The 12410-nt window shown below is 42.2% G+C and overlaps 1 pseudogene; it reads right to left on the bottom strand.

Annotated features, from left to right (window-relative positions):
- Nucleotides 1-2207: 2207 nt before the first annotated feature.
- Nucleotides 2208-4567, bottom strand: LOC144309474 (bromodomain-containing protein 3 pseudogene; annotated as a pseudogene).
- Between the last annotated feature and the right edge of the window lie 7843 nt (nt 4568-12410).

The raw sequence follows: 12410 nt of genomic DNA, 5'->3' as shown, positions 1-12410 counted from the left end.
GGGCCAAAGGCAGGCGCCAAACCGCTGCGCCACCCAGGGATCCCTGATATTCATTTTCAAGCTAAAAATACTAATTGTAACTTTTCCTCAAACTACTATATCTGCTAAATATAGGAATGTTGGTTGGCATTTCTGTAGCTGAGATCTAAAAGAGAGTCTTGAATGAGTTTGTGTGTTGGTGCTTCGGAAGCCAGTTCCAGTAGTAACTGTATTCATGTTTTCATTAATTCATTACCCTCTGGTAGTAATTGTTCTATTCTGCATTGAGATTTAGGAATTTCTTTCATCCCATGTATGCTTTGGGAGAAAGCCTGAATTGCCCACCCCTTATGTTTTTTTGCTGTGAATATATTGAGCATGTGGATTTGTGTGTGTGTGTGTGTGTGTGTGTGTGTGTGTGTGTGTGCGTCTTGGTCTTCTATTTAGGGCTGTGCTTTTTCTGCATATATTGTGAAAAAAATGTTTCAAGAAAGTGTTTTTTTGTGTGTGAGATTTGGCATTTTTAAACTTCATTATAGATTTAAAGTCTTCCTAAAATAGAAGATGGGGAATGAAGCGACTATTTTCTTTTCCAGTTTATGCTCTTTTCTATAAACGTAACTGCAGAATAAACCTAAATTTGTTAATTATCGAGCATCTTATTTTTTATTAAGTGCATATTCATAAATAAGTCCTTGTAGAAAGAAGGGTATCTAGTTGTTTTCTTCTTAGTAAACTGGATTTTCATTGTCATCTTCATATTGTCCTCAAGTTATAATTTAGACACTGTTTGGCAGTGAACAAACACAGTCCCTCGACAGAAGTGATTGTAAAAGACTGGAATGAGAAGTTGTTGAGGTAAAAGTTTCATCGTTACTGTGACATAAAACCAAGAAATGGAGAAAAAGTCCATTCCTTCCCATTTATGGAGTCACTGATCACTGACTGGGGGAAAATATATATTTTTTGTAGACAAGTAAAATCTGGTAAATAACCCATGGTATTTTGAAGAATCTTTGCCGTAGATAATTATGTTGCTGGATTAGAGAAATTCAGGTCAGTAGAAATAAATAATAAAACATAAAGTATATACTATGGAGTCAAGACAAAAAAATAAAATATTTTTCTTATTTGAAAATTCTATTGAGAATAAGATCCATATTTAATAAGAAAGTATTTTTCTATGATTATTCAAGATTAAATTTCAATGAGTTACATTATCAAGGATGTCTATGGAGAGAGTAGTTTTTTTTCCTGTGCCTTTTCTTTGAGCTCCTTTGGATTTTATTTTTCTGCAAGATCATTGTTCTTCACTCTAAAAGTTATAAATTAGAACTATAAGGGGCATTTTTTGTTTTTGTTTTTGCTTGTATGTCAGAACTTCTCAAGTCTTTTTCTTTTCTCCCGTAAGTATCGCTCTGGTCCATTTTGTTTCTATTTTCATACTAGCAGTGTGTATGAAAAGTATAAGAAGAGACAATGATCCTCCCCTAGTCAACACCAAGTTTCCTTAGCAGCCCATGTCTCCTTGCCTTGCAGAACTTTACCATGTAGATAGTGAAATTTACATTAGATTTTCGTAGAAAACTGCTGAACCTTACAAAAAAGTCTCCTTTAGTTTAGTTTTGTTTTTTTTTTTTTATCTTTTTTTTTTTCAGTTGAGGTAAAAGTTTCAGTGTATGGAAAGCTGCCCGTGGCACACGCGCCCCCGTGTTCCCTCCCAGGAGCTCCCGAGGCCCCTCCCTCGGTGCCCACCCGCCTCTCCCCACCCCTGCAGAAGCCCGGACTGGAGCCCGCAGCACCTCCACAGTCCCCCCACCCTGCAGCAAGAGGTGACCCCAGCCGCGGGGCTGAGCTGGGGGGACAGAGACATCGCCTGTTTGCAAAGCTGACAGCCTTCGGTGCAGTACCATCTCAGAGAAACTTCCTTTCAAACAATGCTTTCTGGAGCTACAGACCAGCTTGGGCATAAGAAAGGGGCTTTGCAAGAAACTTCAGATCACATCTGACATGGTTTTCTACGGTCATCAGGTCAGCGTTTGAAGTTGCCGTCTCCAAGCAACTCAACTCAGTAAGGAAGGGAAGGCTTTATGCGGGTTCACACCTTCTCATAAAGCCTCACATACACACGAGAAAGATCTTAGACCTATTAAAGCCAAAACTGGAAGATTCCATAACACTGAGTTTATTTATCTTTTTTAATTTTTATTTATTTATGATAGTCACAGAGAGAGAGAGAGAGAGAGAGAGAGAGGCAGAGACACAGGCAGAGGGAGAAGCAGGCTCCATGCACCGGGAGCCCGACGTGGGACTCGATCCCGGGGCTCCAGGATCGCGCCCTGGGCCAGAGGCAGGCGCCAAACCGCTGCGCCACCCGGGATCCCTGGATTCCGTAACACTGAGTTTTAAAGAAAACCTGCAGGCGCGGAACCAGAGCAGCAGATCAACCAGAGCAAGGGACACTGCAGAGTTCCGGCGGGTGCGACTTCGCTGGTTTTGTCCTGATGTGCGAGTCCAGCGCTCAGTCTGAGTCGCTGCAGTGGAGCTGGATCCGCCGAACTGCTGCTCCCGGACCGAGGAGCTGCTGCTGCTGCTGAGCCGGGCGGCCCTCCCGAGGGCGCAGAGCCCGCTTTCTCCTCCTTGGCAGGCTTCTCGTTGTTGTTCAGCTGCCCACGGACGTCCTGCCGCGCGTCTCCGACTCCTTCCTTTCCGGAGCTAACTCCTCCTTGGACTTGGCCGCCTGCTTCTTCCCGCTCGTGGAGAAAGGCTCCCTTGGCTTTTCCTGTCAACAACACTTGACGCATCTCTCTAGCTCCCGCACAGTGGTGGGTTTCAGAGGCTCAAAGTCAATCTCTCTCTGCTCAGGCCTGGGTCCCTGAGCGAGGGCTCCGGGACTGGATGAAGTGGACCCCGCAGCCCCGTGTCCCCGGGCAGCCGGGTGGTCTAGGCTGAGCTGGCGCCCTCGGCCTAGCTCACGGGCAGGCCTTGCTCCTCCTCTCCGGGTCGTCGAGGCCGATGCCTGCTTGCCGCCCTGCTTCGGCTGCCTGCTGGCCTGGCCGCGCTGCCGGCCTTCTCAGCGGGAGCCCTCTTCGGTTGGGCCTGCTTGGCGGCGGGGCCCCCTTGGCCTTCTCGTCCTCAGACTTGGCCTTGTGCCTCTCCGTGTCCTCGTCTTCGTCCGCGTCCTCCTCCTTCTCCTCCTTTCCCTTCGGCTCCTTCTTCCTCTCTGGCTTGTTCCCGGGCCCGCGACAGGGCGGCGAGCTGCTCCTGCACAGCCTTCAGCTGCTCCTGCAGCTCCGCCAGCCGGGCCCGCTCCTCCTCCTCCTCCTCCTCCTCCGAGCTCTCCTCCCTGCTGCGGCTGCTCTCGGCGCCCCTGCTCAGCCGGCATCTTAGCAAACCGCACCTCAAACACGGCCGCAGCTTCCTGGCCACGGCCACCACCTTGTGGCCTGGGGGTTGTACTGGTAACAGCTGGAGAACATGAACCGGATGTCAGCAGCGAAGCCCTGCGCGTCTGGGCACTCGCGACTGTCCGTCTTCTTGACAGTGCTGAGGTCCATCGGGTGCTCGGTGACGTCGTGGTAGTCGTGCAGCTCCAGGGCCTCGGCGTCCACCGGCTGGAGAAGGGCCAGGCGCAGGCCGCACGCTTCTTGCACGGCCTTTCCTCGAGGACGCTGTCACAGTGCCGCGAGTGCTCGGCAGCTCGCCCTTCCGGCCCGCATGCTGAGGCACCTCGCCGTCCTCTAGACCCTTCCAGGGCGGTGCGATGGGGCGGCCCCCACTCTCTCGCCGAGCCCCCACCTCGGCCTGGTTGGGGTCTGACGATGGCGGCGGCGATTCGCTCCGGCTCGCGGATGGAGTGGGCGTCGTGGTGGCTGCTTTCCGCTTTGCACCCTTTTCCTTGACGACAGGCGCTGTGGGAGGGACCACAGGGATGGATGATGGGCGTCGAGGGAGGGGGTGGGGCGGCGGCGGGGGCGCAGGGACCGACGTGATGTTTGCGGTAATGGTTGGCAGAGGGGGGGCAGCAATGACAGGCGTCTGGAGACAGTGGGGGGACGCTCTGGAAGGGGGTTGCTGGGGAGACAGAGGACACGGCCACCACTTGCTGCCCACCTGCACTCCGGGTTCCTGCGCCGCGTTCCGGCCTTTGCCCTTCGGAGCAGGGGGTAATAATTCAACTTCGTCCTGGGGCACCTGGGCCACTCTCTGCAGAAAAATTTTCTCTAAGGCTTGGGCCGTTAGCACTGTGTCATCTGTGGGCTTGTTGTAAATGTAACAATTTGTAAACATGGTGTGGAAGTCCTGCACGCATTCGCTGGCGCTCCAGTAATAATTATTTTCTAGTCTCTTCTGAATAGTCCCCATATCCATTGGGTGTTTATGATTTTATGGTAATCGGGCAAGTTTAGCTTGATTGCATCCACGGGCTGGTAGAAGGGCCAGGCGAGCTGGTGATTCCAGGGCGTCTTTACCACCACGTTCTGCGGTACTGCAGCTGCTTGGTCTTGCGGCCAGGCTTGGCGGGGTTGGAGACCTCCCGCGGGTTCCCCGGGATCCCCGCGGGCGCGACCGTCCTGGTGGTGGACATCCTCCGCGGCTCGCTCACTGGCCGTCACAGCAGCGGCTCAGGGAGGCCCTCGCTTCCACTGCGCTCCTTTTGGAGGCCTGACATCCCCTTTGTAGGCCCAGCCAGGCAGCACTTGGCCTCGGCGGCTCCGACGGCCGTCCCTCCGCTCCCTATATAGATTCTGGATAACAGTTCTTTATTAGATGGTTCTTTTGTAAATATTTTCTCCAACTCTGTGCTTTGTCTTCTTATTCTCTTGACATTGCTGTTTGCAGAACAGAAAATTTTAATGGAGTCCAGTGTATCAGTTATTTCTTTCATGGATTATGCCCTGGTGTTGGATCAAAATCATAGCCATACCCAAGTTCACCTGCATTTTCTCCTACATTATCTTGCAGAGGTTTTATAATTCTGCATTTTATATTTAGAACTGTGATCTGAGTTTATATTTGTGAAGGATGTGAAGTCTGTGTCTGGACTCAGTATTTTTGCATGTGGTGTCCAGTTTTACATTATCATTTGTTGAAAATACTGTCCTTTTCTTTCACTGTGTTGTCTAGTCCTTTGTCAAGATCCATTGACTATATGAATCTCATTAACTTTTAAAAGGATGTGATAGAATGAATTTGAATAGCTAAGTGAACATAAATGGGAGGTTCCAAACAGAAGAAATGGACTGTGGTAAGGCATTAAAATGAGTGAGGAGGAAAGTAATCTTGATTTATTAAAGAAACTGTGATAGTTTGAGCTTATGTGCAAGAGAAGTTTGTTGAGTATTAGCTTAACCATGGTAAGGATTATTATACTAAATAATACGAAAGCCATTTAAGGATTTTAATGCAATTGCATGAATTTTAAAGGTCTTTAAATGTTTATACTTTGGCAGTGTGTAGAATGTATTGAAGGGGAAAGTAGGGAAATAATGGTTTCAGTTGGGAGGCTTTAAGAGGAAAGGTAAGAGATTATCATGAACAGAAATGACATGGAAGAGATAGGTCATAATAAAAATTTAATAAGTAGAATAAAGAAACGCTTGGCTGAGTTTTGGGAGAAAGGGAAAAGGGATGTTTTAAGTAATACTCCTGAATTTTTATCTTGACTTATAAGATATAGAGTGGGGGGGGGGAGCAGGAGGGAGGGAGGAGATCATTACTTTTTTTTGACACTAATAAGAGAACAGTGCATTAGAGAAACAATATTTGGATTTATTGACATAAATAATTGAAGCTTTGATACTGTACTGGATTTACCTGGGTGAGAGGAAGGTCCAGTGTTCTTAACTAAAACTTTGACATGGCGGCACCACTTTAAATTTTCCATTCTAGCTGAAGTCTGAAAAATGAAGTCTCCTCTTTTCAAAGGAGAGAGGTTGTTAAGTGTAAATATAAATAAGGATAAAGGGTCAAATACTAAACCCTAAGGAGAAGCTCATAATTAAGGAAATGTAAGGAAAGATAAGCCTTTGGAAAAAAATTAGAAGTGGATGAACTATTAAGTAGGGTTGTTTTGGGATACCAGCAAATAGGTCTAACTCTTAAACAGAACCAAGAATTTGATGAAAATGAGAAAGGAGAAAATTTCATATTAGAAAAAGGAATGTCACTAGTGCTCGTTTTTTGAGTACCTGCTATATATCATGCATGATCTGAGATCCCACAGTAAGCAAAGATGCAGATATTCCTCTGCTCTCAGAGTCTGCTTCCTAACTGGGGAGAGACTGAACCTATAATAAATGAGTAAATTACATCTTTTTGAAGGGCATAATGCTGAAGGAAAAAAAAAAGTCCTGGTAAGGGTAATGGGGAAATGATGTGGTTGGCAGAGAACTTTGCAAACTTAAATAGGGTGGTCATAGTAGATCTCAATGACACAGTGATTTAAAGCAAAGACTTGAAAAGATAAGGAAATAAATCTTAAGGCTATTTTAGGTAAAAGTGTTCCAGGCACAAAGAAGGAATTGAAAGGGGAGCATATTTGGTGAGTTGAGCAATAGCAAGGGGACCAGTGTGGCTGGAGGAGAGTGTTTATGGGGAAAAAATAATAGGATTTGAGGTTAAAGGAAGAAGCAACCCATCCAGAGCTACAGTCCTCAATCTTGGCTTCTTTGGAGAAGCTACATAGAGAGCTTCTAAAACTCTGGATGCCATGACCAATTGGGTTACAATCATTGGGAGGTGGAACTCAGGCCCCCCATGTGACTATAACATGCAACCAAGGTTCACAATCTGTCTGCTAAGACCTTAGGAGTCTCTAAGAAAAACTTATGTTTGAATGTTTGAAGGAAAAGCTCAGAAGATCATTCCTGGTTGTATTACATTGGAGATGCCAGTTAGATATTCAGGAAAAGATGTATTTTTTAAATATATATTTTTAAAGATTTTATTTATGTGTGTGTGTGAGAGAGAGAGAGAGAGAGAGAGAGACAGAGAGAGAGAGAGAGAGAGAGGCAGGCAGAGACATAGGCAGAGGGAGAAGCTAGCTCCATGCAGGGAGCCCGATATGGGACTTGATCCCGGGGCTCCAGGATCACACCCTGGGCTGAAGGTGGTGCTAAACCGCTGAGCCACCTGGGCTGCCCAGAAAAAAAATGTCTAATAGAGAATTAGATATATGAATCTGGAGTTCAAGGAAGAGGTTCAGGCTGGAGATACAGATTGGTGAGACATCAGCATAGAGATGACACTTAAATCCTGCAACTAGAAGAGTTCTCTAAAGTAATGAAGATAGAAGATCAAAGATCTAGAAACAAGGTCAAAGGAAGAACCAGCAGAGATGAAGAAAGGAACAATGAGGAAAGAAGGAAGGAAATTCAGAAAATTTACTGTCTTGAAAGGCAAGTTCTCAGTGTTTCAGGATAGTGGAAAACCTGGTTAACTGTCACATATTGCTGATAGACCAAGATGAGGACTGCGAATTGACTTCGGATACAATGTTATGAAGTAATTGTGGATCTTAGCAAGAGGAGAAAGCTTGATTGGAGGGAGCTCAAGAGAAAATTGGAAAGTTATAATTTTCATCAACCTCTAAGACTTCATTTAGGAAAACTGATAAATGAGGTGGTGGCTCTTACATGAAATGGGGCCAAGAGAGTTTACCAACATGTTTCTCTAGGCTTGTGGAAGAGGTGTGGAGAATAAAGAAGGATAGTGTGCGTGATGCAAGAGGGGGGAGGATTTTCTGGAGAGATGGAGTTGTTGAATAGCCAAGAGAGGATGTGACCCAGTATATGAGTAGAGAATGGCCTCTGCTAGGAACCCAAACAATTTATCTGTGGTAACAGAGGAGTGATGGAGTATACAGGGGTAGACTCTGCAAGGTGGGGAGCTGTGGTGGTGATCACTATGGAAATTTTGCCTTGGAAACTAGGACTAATGGAGAAATAGAAGATTCTTGGGTGATACTAAAGACTCTGATAGTGGCGGGGGGAGAAGCACATTCCCCCCCTCCCTCACTGGATTAATGACTCCCAACTTGGACCTCTAGGGTCCTTCAGGAAAGAGGAGTCAGTAGGAGGCTACTGCAAATATTTCAAAAAAGCAAGTGACAATTGTATCTTTTCATCTCTTTTCACTTTTATTGAGAGATAGTTGACATACATCACTGAATGAGGTTTAAGGTATACATCATAGCGCCTTCCTTTCTTTAGTTTACCTAATTGTGAGAATACAACATATAATGCGTAAACAAAGTATGTATTAGTTGACTGTTTATGCTATTAGTAAGGCTTCCAGTCAACGGTAAGCTATTAAGAGTCTGCCTCTTAATTTTGGAAAGTCAAATTTTATATGCAGATTTTCAACTATGTGGAGGATCACACCTCGTTGTTCAGGAGTCAACCATATATGCCACAACTGCTCTAACCATTCCTCCATCATTGGACACTTCGATTGTTTCCCTGTTTCTGCTATTATAAATAATGCTGCTGTGTATCGGGAGGTTCATTTATCTTTTCTTGTGTTTTCAATTCCTTTGGATACATTCCCAGAAATGGACTGTAACTAGTTCTATTTTTAATTTTTGAGGAGCCTTCATTCTGTTTTCCACAGTGGCTGTACCAGTTTACAACACACACCGCCCCCAAGAGTGCACAAGGGTTCCCTTTCCTCTACATCCATACCAGCATTTGTTATCTTTTGTCTTTTGGATGATGGCCATTCTAACAGGCATGAGGTGGTATCTCATTGTAGTTTTAATTTGTATTTCCCTAATGACTAGAAGTGTTGAACATCTTTTCATATACCTGTTGCCTATCTGTGTATCTTTTTTTGAAAAATGGTTATTAGGTTTTTTGCTCATTTTTAAATTGGGTGATTTTTCTGCCATAGAGTTATGTGCATTATTTATTTGGTTTGGCTATTAATCCCTTATCAGATATATGGTTTGTGAATATTTTTTCTCTGTTCTGTAGGCTGTCTTTTCAATTAGTTGATGGCTTCCTCAGGTGTGAAGAAACTTTTTAGTTTGATGTATTCCCACTTGTCTATTTTTTATTTTTTGGTTACATTTTAGGTGTGATTTCCAAAATATAATTACCAAGACCAGTGTCAAGGAGCTTTTATCCTGTGTTTTACTTCTAGGAGTCTCATGGTTTCAGGTCTCACAGTTAAGCATTTATTTAATTTTGAGTTAATGTTGTGAGTGGTGTAAGCTATGGGCCCAGTTTCATTCTTTTACATGTGAGTATCCATTTGCTGCAACATCATTTATTGAAGAGACAATTCTTCATTGAGCATTCTTGACTCGCTTGTCAAATATTTGTTGACCATATATGCTTGGATTTGTGTCTGAATTCCTTATTCCATTGTTCTCTTTGCTTCTGTGCCAGTACTCTACTGTTTTAGTGACCATGGCTTTATAATAAATATAAAAAATCAGGAACAATAATGCCTCATGCCTTGTTCTTTCTCGGGATTTCTTTGCTTTTTTTTTTTTTTTTTTTTTTTTTTTTTGCTTCATATAAATTTTAGGTTTTTTTTTTTTCGAATTTTGCTAAAATAAAAAAAGCCACTGGAATCTCAATAGGGACTGCATTGATCTATAGATGGTTTTTGGTAGTATTGACATTTTAATAATAGTGATTCTTGCAGTCCAGTAACATAGGATACCTTTCCATTTTTTAAAAGACTTTATTGATTTATTCATGAAAGATACAGAGAAAGAAACAGAGACACAGGCAGAGGCAGAGGGAGAAGCAGGCTCCATGCAGGGAACCCAACGTGGGACTTGATCCTGGGTCTCCAGGATCACACCCTGGGCCGAAGGTGGCACTAAACTGCTGAGCCACCTGGGCTGCCCTATCTTTCCATTCATTTATGTCTTCTTCAATTGCTTTCATCATTGTCTTACAGTTGTTAGCATAGATCTTTCACTTCCTTAAATTTATTCCTAAGTATTTTATTGTTTTTCATGCAATTATAAATTGGATATGTTTCTTTATTTCCTTTTCAGAAAATTTGTTATTATAGAAATTTTATTTTGTATGTCAATTTTGTGTCTTACAACTTGGCTCAATTTGTTGATTATTTTAACAGTTTTTTTGTTGAATATTTAGGATTTTCTCTATACAAAAACATGTTATTTGCAAACAGAGACCATTTTACTTCTACCTTTTGAATTCTGATGCCTTTTCTGTTTGTTGACTAATTGCTCTAGCTAGGACTTTTAGTACTATATTGAAGAGGAGTGGTGAGAGTGGGCACCTTATCTTGTTCCTGATTTTGGAAGAAAAGCTTTCAACCTTTCACCATTGAGTGTGACATCAGCTATGGGCTTGTCAATATGGCCTTTATTATTTTGAGGCATGTTACTTCCATACCTCATTTGTTAACTGTTTTTTTCATGAATGACTGTTGGATTTTGTCAAATGCTTTTTCTGTGTCTATTGAGATGATAATAGGATTCTTTTCTTTCACTCTATTAATGTGATGTATCACATTGATCGATTTCCATATTTTGAGCCATCCTTTCATCCCAGGGATAAATCCAAGTTGATTATGGTGAATGGTCCTTTTAATAGGCTGCTGATATCTTTTCTAGTATTTTGCTGAGAATGTTCACATTTATAATCATCAGGGATATTGGCCTATAGTTTTCTTTTTTAGTAGGGTTCTCATCTGTCTTTCAGCATGAAGATAGTGCTGACCTCATAAGGCTTATTGGGAATGTTCTCTGCTTTTTGTTTTTTTGGAGAAGTTTGAGAATATTGGTATATTAATTCTTAGAAGTTTGGTAAAATATACCAGTGAAGCCATCTGGTTCTAGGCTTTTCTTCATAGGAACTTCTTTTTCTGTTTTTTTTTTTCTTTTTTCTTTTTTCTTTTTCTCTTTCTCTTTCTTTCCTTTGTTCTCTGTTTCCTTCCTTCTTTCCTTCCTTCCTTCCTTCCTTCCTTCCTTCCTTCCTTCCTTTCTTCCTTTCTTCCTTTTCTGATTCACTCTCCTTACTAGTAATTAGTCTATTTATTTTCTATTTATTCCTGATGCCATTTTAGTAAGTTGTATGTTTCAAAGACATTTTTTTATATCTTCTCAGTTGTCAGTTTCCTGGTGTATAGTTGTTTGTAGTAACCTTGTATGAATTTTTGTACCTTTGTGGTATTCATTGTAATATCTCCCTTTTCACTTATAATTTTGTAATTTGAGTTTTTTTTTTTCCTGTTAAAATGTATCAATTTTGTTTATCTTTTCAAAGAAACAACTATTAGTTTGGTTAACTTTTCTATTGTTTTTAATTTCTCCATTTCATTTATTTCTGCTCTAATCTTCATTGTTTTCCATTTTCTTTGCTAACTTTGGGCTCAGTTATTTTCTGGTTCATTAAGGATAGAGTTAGGTTATTTATTTGGAATATTTCTTGCCTTTTAATGTAGACATTTATTGGTATGAACTTTCCTCCTAGAAATGCTTTTGCTTCACCCCTTAATTTTTGTAATGTTTCCATTTTCATTTGTCTCAAGGAACTTTTATTCCCCCCCATTTTTTTTGGATTCATTGATTGTTCAGGAATGTGTTATTTAATTTCTGAGTATTCATGAATTTTCCTGTTTTCCTTATTTTCAACTTCTATTGTCTTTTTTTAAAAAAGGTTTTATTTATTTATTTATTCATGAGAGAGAGAGAGAGAGAGAGATGCAGAGACACAGGAGACGGAGAAGAAGGCTCCATGCAGGGAGCAGCATGCAGGACTCAATCCCAGGTCTCCAGGATCACGCCCTGGGCTGAAGGCGGCGCTAAACTGCTGAGCCACCCGGGCTGCCCTCAACTTCTTTTCACATCATTGTGGTCAGAGAAAAATATTTGATATGGTTTTAATTTTCTCAAATTTGGTATGGCCTGTTTTATGGCCTACCATATAGTCTATCCTAGACAATGTTCCATGTGCACTTAAGAAGAATGTGTTTGGCTGTTATTGCACAGAATGTTTTGTATACGTCTAAGTCCATTGGGCCTCTAGCATTGTTCAAATCTGCTATTAACTTATAGATTCCTTGGATAATCTACTATTGTTGAGCGTAACATGTTAAAGTCTTTAACTGTTATTGTATTAGTGTTTATTTCATCTCTTACCTCTGTTCTTTTTTGCTTTATTTATTCGGATGCTTTGATGTTGGTTCCATAAATATCTAGTTGTTATATCTTGTTGATGTGTTGACCTTTTTATCATTAAATAATGACCTTTTTGTTCTCTCTTTTTATAGTTTTACTTTGTTTTTTTCTTTTTTTCACATATTTTACTTATTTACTTGAGAGAGGGAGGGAGAACATGAGTAGGGGTAGAGGGAGAGGGAGAAGCAAATTCCCTGCTGGGGACCCTGGGGATCATGACCTGAGCCCAAAGCATACACTTAATTAACCGAGCCACCCAGGT

The sequence above is a fragment of the Canis aureus genome, unplaced genomic scaffold, assembly GCF_053574225.1.
Source record: "Canis aureus isolate CA01 unplaced genomic scaffold, VMU_Caureus_v.1.0 NW_027326412.1_RagTag, whole genome shotgun sequence".
In the NCBI taxonomy this organism is placed as follows: domain Eukaryota; kingdom Metazoa; phylum Chordata; class Mammalia; order Carnivora; family Canidae; genus Canis; species Canis aureus.
Note: the sequence above shows the minus strand (reverse complement) of the source record. Positions and strands in the feature narration are given on the sequence as shown.